Source organism: Pseudorca crassidens, chromosome 5 (genome assembly GCF_039906515.1).
Source record: "Pseudorca crassidens isolate mPseCra1 chromosome 5, mPseCra1.hap1, whole genome shotgun sequence".
NCBI lineage: Eukaryota > Metazoa > Chordata > Mammalia > Artiodactyla > Delphinidae > Pseudorca > Pseudorca crassidens.
The window spans coordinates 62754454-62766474 of NC_090300.1; the positions used below are offsets into that span (position 1 = coordinate 62754454).

A 12021-nucleotide genomic window follows, 5' to 3' on the forward strand; every position below is an offset into this window, starting at 1 on the left:
TCTCAAAATCTAGTAGAAATCTGTTCTGTAAATAAGTGAAGAGAGTTTACACAATAATGATTTGAATTTAAAAATGAGGCATGTGAGGTAATGCTCTAGCAAGTGCTACTGACCACTGCTTTTATCCCAATCAGTATCCCCCTTGACTATTTATACAGAGAATCTTAACGTTTTTCTTTTCCACAAGAGATCTGACAATTTCAGTTATAAAGAGAGAGTGCTATTTGGAAGCGCCTTTCCAATTTGGAAGTAGTATTATTCGAGTAGTACGAGTTTACAAAGGTCATCCTATAAGTTTATTTTTTGCTCTTGAACTGCTTAAATAAACCTTGGCTAGAAAATTAAATCCTGAGAACCTTATCAGCGAATTTCTGTGGTCCTTAAACTTAGACCATAGAGACCTCTGTTTAGAGACCTCTGTTGCTAGGTGTATAGATGGTCAAATTTAGTAAAAGCATTTCAGATGATATTTTCACAGTTTTATATTCATGATAGCCAAGGCAAATTCATTTTAAATTATTGATTAAAAATATTTACTGTATTTACCATTTGGTAAAATCTGGAAATGAGAATGGAGACTCAAATTGCAGATAAAGTGTTTTAGTCAAGCTAAAGGAAACTATTAATATATGTGGTTCACAAAATATTAACATAATGTCCATAACTACTAGGTATATTAATATGAATGAAAATGATATCAGAACTACACTGGGACCCAAATAAATACCAAACAAAATGAAATGGAAATTTGATACTGAGCTATCTTAACCTGTTGTTTTTTGCAGAGATTCAGTCTCGCTGCATCAAAACTACCTGGATTTTTGCTAAAAATGACATCCCTGGGCTCCACCCAGGATACTGAAATCAAACCTCTGGAATGGGGAGCTGTGCTTTCAAAAGCACTCCAGGTGGACTTCTTATGCATTCAAGCATGAATATCAACGACTTTGACAAAGCAGACTATCCAGCTGACTTCATCAGCTGTTTGATCTGAATCACTCTATAAGGATTTGAATAAAAGAAATGCAAAATACAGACTAGAATTATCTAAAACTTAGGTATTTCAGATAAACCAGACTAGTTACAATTTTGCTTAATATTTTTGTAAATGCAGGATCTAGATTACATTAATTTTATGAAATCTGCCAAAGGCTTAAAAAATGTTTTTAAAATAAAATTTTAGCTCATGAACTTATTGTGTTAATATTTTTTTCTTATTGTGTTAATATTTAAGCATAAAACGGTAACATTTTTTCTTAACATATGTAGAATGACAGTGTAATCTTTCTGATTGGAAGAGAAATAATGTGTTAAAAATAGGCATTGAAAATGGTGAAATTATAATGAATTGTAGGAACCCATCATGTGTTATTTAGTTGAGGTTCTCACTAGATTTAGATCTGATCTCTGGAAATGGGGAAACATATATTGAATTTTACGATCTTTACTGTCCTTTTAAAGCTAAGGAGATCATGTCTTTCCTCTGCTCAAACTCTTCTAGTAGTTTTTTTTTTTGACTCATATTTAGAATAAAATCCAAAGTCCTTATGGTTTAGACTTGCACTGTTCAATACAGTAGTTCATCACATATATCTAAGTACATTTTAATCAGTTAAAGTAAAATAAAATTAAAAATTCATTTTCTCACTTAGAGTAGCCATATTTCTAGAGCTCAATAGCCACATGTGGTCAGTGGCTACTGTTTTCGGCAGTATAATATGTGGAGGATTTTCATCATGGCAGCAAGTTCTGTTGGGCAGAGCTAATCTAGAAGTCTCTGCATGATCTGGTCTTTTCTTGCCTTGGTTACTTTACCCTTTACTTCTTTTCACCTGCTCACTCAGCTCTAGCAACAACTGGCTTCTTGCTAGTCTCAGACATCCCAAACTGGTCCTGCCTCAGGGCTCTCCCACTTGCTATTCCATCCACCTAAAACACTGTTCCTCCAGATATTCACATCTCACCTTAGGTCTCTGCTCAAGACACCTCCTTGGAGAGTGCTGATCTAAGTATCATCCACATTATTCTTTATGCTTTTATCCTGCCTTATTTTTCTTTCCAGCGCTTGTCACCGCATTATATAGTTGTCTTTCCTTTTTCCATCTCTCTCTCACTGTAATTTCTATGAGATCAGGGTCTTTGTTTAGTTTACTTCTATACGCCTGGCCATAGGCATATGGAAGTAAACTATATGCCTATTGTTTACTCCAGTGGTTTTCCACAGAGGGTGATTTTGCCCCCAGGGGATATCTGGCAAGGCCTAGAGACAGTTTTGATTGTCAGAACTGGGAGGGTGCTACTGGCATCTAGTGGGTGGATGGAAGGGATGCTGCTAAACATCCTACAATGCCCAGGGAAGCCCCGCACAACACAGGATTAATTATTGGGCCTAAAATGTTAACAGTACTGATGCTGAGAAATTTGTGTTGACAAATTTCTCAAATATTAATTATCCACTGAAAATATATAACCATTACTCTGTTGGGGCAAAAGTGAATCACAGGTGTGGTTTACCAAATGACTCAGCAACTAATATTTTCTCCTAGTTCACTTATGTTTAAGGCAAATGAAATTAAAATATGTCTAAAACTGATATTCTTCAGCTAACTGCTTTCGCATCTGTACACTTTCTCATCTGCATACAATCTTATACTTTCATCTGTATAAAAATGTTATTTCATTTAAGAACTTCAATAATATCCTCTTTTTTTCATCTTTGCCATATTCCATTGTCCCAAATGTTTTTTCCTGTGTATATTTTGTGGCACTATTATTAATTTAGTGTGATTCATTGAAGTATTAAAAAAATTACTCCTTTTTAACCTTCCTTATAAACTGGGTTAAATAATAACAGAGAATTGGCAAGGAGTAGTGGACAGGGTGCTGGTCAATAGGATACCTGTGTTCAATACAGGATCCTCCACTGGTTAGCTTATGTGCCCTCGAGCAAGATGTGCCATTTAACTAAGATGCAAAAGTGACAGCACCTCACACAGGGCTGGACACAGTAAAAGACTGCATCCATCCACATCTTCCCTTCTGTCCAGTCAATACTCTGTGAACTACATGAAACTAACACACCTTGAAAAACTTCCTTGGCGATCTCCACCTAAAACAAGGTTAGTTGTCAATTACAGTGTATTACTGAAATCCAAACCATGGAGATTCTAAAAACTCTCCGGGAAATGAAACATGAAAGGCAAAGTTGGATTAGAAGTTCCTTCATATCTTTTTGCTGCTGAGAGAAAAGCTTTTAAGCATTAATGGTGATTTAGCTATTCAGAGCAGGTGGCTTCATTATCTTAAAATGTGTCAAATTACACTAATTACCAAAAAGGGCAATGTAAGCTATATTATAAGAAAACGGTAGCATCCTCTCCTAAAAAGATGACTGGGGAAATGCACGTGACTTATGGTTTCTAAGATACCTAATAATTCAGAAGTTGCCAAGCATTTGGATAATGTGACCTTTTTCTCCTTCCCAACTTTTGCCATTATAGAAAATTATAAAGAGCATTGTTTAGAAGGTCTTTGTGATAATTTGCTTCAGTGACTTTAAAGGAAGTAGAATCCTTGATTTTGAATGCAAATAAGATGTAGTTTGCTGATGCAGTCTTTTACTTCTCATGACTGCACTGTAAGTTTCAATTCTTGAGTGATCCCTTACTCGCTCTTTTGTCCCTTCCTTCCTCCCCCTTCTCTTTTTATCCTTTTCAAAGAAATAACAACAGACCACATTTAAAGGGCTATTTTTTAAACTCCAGAAGACTGAAAAGAGTAAGAGTTTTTCAAAGGCAAAGAGAAACGAGGCGCTGAACTTTGGAAGGCAAGAATGATGACGAGCATAGCTTCTTAGCACTGCCTGTCTGCGAAGAAACCATAAAATTCAATATCTAACTTGGCAGCTGGAATCCTTATAGAAAGAAACAATCCTACCCCTTTAATTTTATTTTCTCCTCTCATCATCTTATGGCAATTTGTCTAGTGGAAGAGAATCATGGAGCCTAAAATAACTTAATTTTTAAATGGCTTTATATCCATCACCTTCATGGTAATCCCATTTGCCCCAGGTTTGGTAAACAGCCCCTCACAGAGTAGTGATACAATCTGTAATTAGACTTTTAAAAACTACTCTGAGATGAGCAAGGAAGAAAAGCATTCTCAGTTTAATTTACTTGTAAATGTTATGATAATAGAAAGATATTTTGCCTTATTGATATTTTAATGCTAACATCTATCAACAACGATATATTTAAGGTTACCTGAACACTAGCATAAAACAATATGCAATAAGTAGAGTATTTTTGTACAATCTTTTTATGAGAAAGAGGTAAATAATCTCCCTCTCTCACCATCTCTATCACAACAAACTGATAATAGAGATTTCATTAAATATAAATAAATGACTATATAAATAAAAGGAAAGCAACAACCCCAAATTGGTAGGTTTTGTTTTGGAGTCAGTGCAATTTAAGCCTAATATCTTCTTTAGAAGAATTATATGATTACAATACTCAGCAAGGAGAACTGATGTTTAAAATGTTGTCCCTAGTTCAGGTCTACCAAAAAATAGTTGAATTATGTTTAAGTTTATGTTTAACATGCTTTATTTAGTAAGATGATGACATAAAATAATAGACAAAAGAATTCAACAATAAGGAGGAAATAAAAAGGTTAATGAACTTCATTTTATGGAATATATATTATGCAATAGAATGATAAATTCCAGCAAATGGAATATATAGCATACATGGGAAGAATATATTAAATTACCTATGGTAATCCCTTTTAAATGTTTTTATTTTAGTGAAGATTTTCTGACTTTATATGATCAAACTATTCTTTGGGATGCAGAGTTAATTTTTAAATGTATCTCTCTGAATCACAATGAAAAATCAAGTACTCATTCCATGGAGCTAAAAAAGAATAGAATTCTATTCACAATTATGTTACTAAGGGAATTTCTTTTTTAATTATTCAGCAATCTTCAGTAAGAAATTGCAAATGGTTCTCAATTGAGCTTTCTGTAGCTTTCATAGCAGTACCTTTTTCTAGATTGTTTTCATTTTAGGAAGAATGATCAGCTTTGTTCCCTTGAGTAAATTAGTATTTATTTTTATATAATTTAAGATGTAAGAATGACTTTATACAAATATAAAACTATAAATGCTTGATTTTTAATAAAGAATATGCACAACAGTGTATTGTCCAGGATACATTTAGTCATGTTCAAGTATTAACTGCAACATGTATGAGTGTAAGTCTCTGTGTCTGTGCATGCACGTGTACGTTTAAAATTCTCAGTACTTTAGTCTGAAGTTAGGGAGCCTGATTCCTCCGGCTTCATTTTTCTTTCTCTGGATTGCTTTGGCTATTCGGGTCTTTTGTGTTTCCATTCAAACGGTAAAATTTTTTGTTCTAATTCTGTGAAAAATGCCGTTGGTAATTTGATAGGGACTGCATTGAGTCTGTAGATTGCTTTGGGTAGTACAGTCATTTTCACAATATTGATTCTTCCAATCCAAGAACATGGTATAACTCTCCATCTGTTTGTGTTGCTATATGACAAAGCTACAGTAATCAAAACAGTATGGTAATGGCATTAAAAACAGAAATATAGATCAATGGAACAGGATAGAAAACCCAGAGATAAACCCATGCACATACGGTCACCTAATCTATGGCAAAGGAGGCAAGGATATACAATGGAGAAAAGACAGTCTCTTCAATAAGTGGTGCTGGGAAAACTGGATAGCTACATGTAAAAGAATGAAATTAGAACACTCCCTAACACCATACACAAAAATAAACTCAAAATGGATTGAAGACCTAAGTATAAGGCCAGACACTATAAAACTCTTAGAGGAAAACACAGGCAGAATGCTGTTTGACATAAATCACAGCAAGATCTTTTTTGATCCACCTCCTGAGGTAATGAAAATAAAAACAAAAATAAAAAAATGGATCTAATTAAATTCAAAAGCTTTTGCACAACAAAGGAAACCATAAACAAAACAAAAAGACAACTCTTAGAATGGGAGAAAATATTTGCAAATGAAGCAAGGGATTAATCTCCAAAATAAATAAACAGTTCATGCAGCTCAATATCAAAAAAAAAAACAAATAACCCAATAAAAAAAATGGGTGGAAGATCTAAATAGACATTTCTCCAACGAAGACATACAGATGGCCAAAAAGCACATGAAAAGATGCTCAACATCACTAATTATTAGAGAAATGCAAATCAAAACTACAAGAGGTATCACCTTACACCAGTCAGAAGGGCCATTGTCAAAAAATCTACAAACAGTAAATGCTGGAGAGGGTGTGGAGAAAAGGGAACCCTCCTAAACTGTTGGTGGGAATGTAAATTTGTACAGCTACTATGGAGAACAGTATGGAGGTTCCTTAAAAAACTACAGAAATAGAACTACCATATGGCCCAGCAATCCCACTCCTGGGCATATACCTGGAGAAAACCATAATTTGAAAGGATACATGAACCCAAATATTCAATGCAGCACTATTTACAATAGCCAGGACATGAAAGCAACCTAAATGTCCATCAACAGAGGGATGGATAAAGAAGATGTGGTACACCTATACAATGGATTATTACTCAGCCATAAAAAAGAACAAAATAATGCCATTTGCAGCAACATGGATTGTCATACTGAGACATACTAGAGATTGTCATACTGAGCGAAGTAAGCCAGACAGAGAAAGACAAATATCATATGATATCGCTTATATGTGGAATCTTAAAAAAAGGGTACAAATAAACTTATTTACAAAACAGAAGTACAGGCACAGATGTAGAAAACAAACTTATGGTTTCCAGGGGATAAGGGGGGGCTGAGGTGTACACTTTGCTGTACACCTGAAACTAACACAACATTGTAAATCAACTATACTCTAATAAACATTATTTAAAAAATAAAATTTTCAATACTTTAATTTTTCTCACCTTCAGATTAGGTCTCAGTAACTCAAAATGATGGCAAAGAACGTTTTTTGGGGATAAAAAAACTTAATCCTCACCTTATTCTTTAAGAATACATAAGTTTATAAGTTTTACTATATTTAAAATTTTTACTTTTATTATAAAATTCCTAAATTCATGTCTTAACCTTTATCATTTTAATACTTGTTTTCCATAATTTTTGGATCACTTGCTAAGACTATTAGTCTTGATTCTACTTGGTATCTTTAACTATAGCTTGGAACTACAAAGCATTCCCTTAGAACTTCATTTCCAGAGAGAGTTAAGTTCAATAAGGTATGTGACATGCTTAGTAGAATGCCTGGTATATAGTAAGCATCCTGTAAAGGTTGACTATTTTGATATACTCTCATTCCTCTCTTTGAAACTGTCCCATCCTCTCCTCACTGGCCTCCTGGCCTCCACTCTTACCCCCTTCACCAATCCATTCTCCATTGTTGCAGCACTGTGTCCCTTGTTTACCCTCTATGGCTCCCCATTGCCCTCAGCACAAAGTCCATGATCTTCACCATGGTCCACGAAACTTCATACCAGGTGGACCCTGCCCATTTGTCCTCTCTCACCCCTCATATTCAATTTGTGAGCCGTGGACACATTTTCATTGCCCTCTCTCGCCAGCCTCTTGGGGCCTTTCCTCCTTCCCTCACTAACTCTGGCATGTCCCTTAGTTCTCAGTGAGGGCCTTCCTCTGGGAAGGCCCCTCTGACCCTGCATCCCACTCAGGTATGATTTAGGGCCCTTCCCTGTGCTCTGGCACTAATCTGCCTACTCCAGGAGGCTCTGAAGCCCACAGCTGCCTCTGGCTGCTCAGTTCCTAGCACTTGGGTGGCACACAGCAGATAATTGGAATGAAATGTAATTAGCATTTCATGGTATCCTGAGGATATTCAGCTCCAATTACAGAAAGAATAGTCCAGGAAAAATGACTAAAAATTAATAATTATCATATTGTGAATGACTTTGTATTTCTTTCTTGTCCAAATTTTCTACAATGACCATGTATGACTTCTACGATCAGAAACAAAAATCTTAATTTTTAATTGCCCCTTAAGTTTTGTTGAACTTCTCTACATGTCTGTTTATCACATTCCATTGTGAACTGCCAGAACTGCCAGTATAGACTGGTGGCATTGAGAAATCTTAGCATCATCGGATGGGAAATGTGATAACACATCCAAGCTTATGACCTTGAAGAGTCTGAGAGCAGAATGAAAATTAATGAAATATGTTTTATGTTTTCTGTGACATATCAGCAGGTCTCCCTTAGGAAATTATTAGTTGAGGAAGGAACCATCCTTCTGATTCTGTGCTTCAATTAAGGGACAATGTACAATGTGCGTGACTTTAGTGCTAAGAATAGGCAAAGAAAGGAGACTCAAAATTCCCAAATTACAGGCATGCAGAGCTATTACAGGCATGCAGAGCTATTACTTCAAATAAAATTATAAAATAAAATTTTAAAATTATAAAACAAACTCATAGGTTATAGTTTCCAGAAAGCATGTTGGAAATTTAAATCTGGGAACTTGTTAGAAAAACAAAACAAAAACAAACAAAAAACCACAGAAAGTAGTCTGGCTTAACAGAAGCTAAACTCTTTTTTTCTTTTTTATAAACTTATTTATTTATTTAATTTATTTGGCTGCACTGGGTCTTTGTTGCTGCACACGGGCTTTTTCTAGTTGCGATGAGTGGGGGCTACTCTTTGTTGTGGTGCGCTGGTTTCTCATTGCGGTGGCTTCCCTTGTTGCAGAGCACGGGCTTTAGGTGCGCAGGTTTCAGTAGTTGTGGCACGTGGGCTCAGTAGTTGTGGCTCGCGGGCTCAGTAGTTGTGGCTCGCGGGCTCTACAGCACAGGCTCAGTAGTTGTGGTGCACGGGCTTAGCTGCTCCGCGGCATGTGGGATCTTCCTGGGCCATGGATTGAACCATGTCCCCTGCATTGGCAGGTGGATTCTTAACCACTGCACCACCAGGGAAGTCCCCAGAAGCTAAACTGTTAGGTCATATAAGGATACTCTTAAAAATGCGTAATAAAAAAGGGTGCTCTATCTTATATAACCTTATTGAAAAAATAAGACAACTCTCTTCCATTAAATTATTTCTTCTTCTGGGAGGGGAAAAAACCCAACCACCCTGAAATCTGAATCGGGATTATTATGGTAATTTTGATCTCGCAATTGCAGCTATTTCACAAAGGCTCTTATTTCATCCCTGCACTGTACTTACCATAATATGCTGGCTACATGTAAACATCAGTGTATTCTTTCCATTATTTTAAAACCATTTTACAGCATCAACATAGAGTATAAACGTGAATAAGGTATATTCCTTTCAAGTAAAGGATCTGAGAGGTGAACACAAATAACAATAACCCACTTGTAAAAGTGCTGTGAGAAAGGAACGGATGTAATGCTATGGGGATTCCAGGTGGAAAGGGCTCTGTCTTCTTCCTTAGCAGAGCCTTGGAGAAATGCTTTGCTGAAAGATGAGCTGGCTCTGTAATCCCCTTGAGGACAGGACCATACCTCATTCATCTTTGCATTCTTTGCTGTTAACACTCCAATAAATGCTTAAAAATGCTTGTTTAATAATATTGTACACAAGTGGGTAGACTCTGGAGCCAGATTTTCTGGGCTCAAATTCCATCTTTGCCAAGTTAGAGAATGAGATACTGGAATTTAATTATAATATACAGAAAATGTGTTTTCTCCAAAATAAGGTGTTTTTTTTGTTTTTGTTTTGTTTTAAATTATGATGTAATGTTATACACTACCTGTTCTCTGTATAACAGAATAAGAAGAATAAGCTCCATTCATGGTACAGGCATCCATAATTGTCTCACATAGTGAGATGTTCTTTAAAGTGCTAATCATCCTGTCTTATTAAAAACCCAAACAAAGCAGCAACCCTGATGTCTTACTGTATTGAACTAGAATTTCAGAGTTGGAGGGGCCCTCAGACCATTCTGTATGTTAATTTCCTCGCTATTCAGGTGAGGAAACCAAATTGTAGAGAGGACTGTAGTTAGAAGAATGGAAGACAATGATAAGAGAGATTTGAAACAAATTGTTGGGACTTTTCTCTTGATGCATAGGCACTTAATCAGTGTATAATAAATAAAAGAGTAAACATGGAATGAATAATCAACATGTGAAATTACAGAAAAATGTAATGGAGGTATTTGAGCTTAAGTTTATAAAGACAGAAAAATAATGGCTAATAGTGATTTAGACAACAAATGGGCATAAGTAAACAGGGAAAAACATTCCTTTCCATAAAAAGCAAGAAGTAAAGGCTATAATACCACCACCAACAACAACATGTAATATCTCATCTTTTTGTCCTTGATTCTATCCTTCATTTTATTCTAGTACCTGAATCTCATCTCCAGGAAAATGTGGGAGGTCACACCACAGTGAAGAATGACTCTGACTGATGGTTAGATCATAGCATTCAACGTTTTATATAAATCCTCACTGGTATTTCTACTATTTAAGTTAACTTCCTATTAACTAGATGTCAGCTCAGTGCTTTGAAATATTTTTTTGATATCTATATCCATTTCTCTCTGTATATGAATGTTCATGATCCTGTCTTTAAGGAATTTCAATTTAAAACAGATGAAATGCACAAGGTGCTAACACGGAACTCCTATCCTCAAGTGACCTTTAATTTGGTTGTTTAATTTGTCCTTGAATATATCTAGTTAGGTTATCTGTCCAGGGAAGAACAACATAGAAAATGATTGCTGCTTTGTCTCTCAAGAGAAGCAGGTGTGTCCCACTAGAGCAGCCAGAGCCAGGGTTAGTTCCAGAAGTGCTATGCGCCAGTAAACGCCTGGTCTTGCCCTTTACTCTGAGCTGAAGGATGCTGAGCTGCCAAGGTCTCAGACAGAGGACTGCTGGTGGATTTTTTTAAATCACTTTTAGGATGTAAATATTATATTTAGTTTTAAAGTATTTTTCTTAAATGTTGCTGTTTATTATTTTAGTTAATTTATTTCCATCAATGTCTGAACACTTTTTATAGATATAAATAATTTTGCATTTATCCTCTGAGTTGTTTTCTTTGTTAATCAATACCTAAATCAATGGGAATCCTGAAGAATAGAGCATTACTGATTCATGAAGAAAAATATTTAACTTAAAATCTTATTTCGAAAATTTTTATTGTAAAAAGTAATTAATGTTCATTAACATGTTATATTTATATATGAAGTTATTATTCCACAGCGAAATTTTATACTGGGTTAACTTCTATAAAAGATTTTCTCTAGTGGGTAAATTGCTGTGTCATGATAAAAGGAAAAAAAGATTTGTTTATAGACTTGAGACTAATTTTTTGTATGAAGGAAATCAGGATAACTACTATATCACTATATTTTTGACTTTTGAATGAAGTGGCAGTTTACCAAACTCAAAAGTTTACCTATCCCTAGGCAGAAATACCTTTAATAATTTTCTCTCTGCTGTTTTGGGAAAGGGACATTTTTTCTCGCATAACATCTAGGGTATGAAATAAAAACAAAAAAATGAATATATGGATTACTAATTCAAGCCCCAGGATGGCTTCACAGATTTCTCTCCCTTTTTACATTTCTAAAATGTGTTTTAAAGCTGTGGTCAGTAAAAACCTACCATTTTCAACCAAGAAAAAGATTTAAACTATTATATTTGACTGGGGACTATTTTTTGACACCTAATTCAAAACACTGTAAATATGGTTTACTAATTTACTCTCAAACTGAGTATACTACTTCTGTAAGTCATGTGCAACTGAGTCATATTTTTAAATGCTTATTTTCCATATACTTCACATTTAATTATATTGCCTTGTAAAATTCTTGAATTGTTTCCTTATTTTATTTAAATCTGATCTTGCTATGTAAGTTTTCTTGTGTCTTTTCAGATAAATTAAAAACTCCCTAAGGAGAAGGAGTATCATAAAGCTTCGTTTCCATAAAAAGAGGTGCTCAAAAATATTTGATAACGAATGAATGACCATTTACTTCTAACAA

General features: G+C 35.0%; 1 protein-coding gene across 3 annotated transcripts in view; it reads right to left on the reverse strand.

Annotated features, from left to right (window-relative positions):
• The window catches only part of PEX5L (peroxisomal biogenesis factor 5 like), a 251762-nt gene that overhangs the window by 214201 nt on the left and 25540 nt on the right, over positions 1 to 12021 (reverse strand). The gene's annotated exons all lie outside the window — the stretch shown is intronic.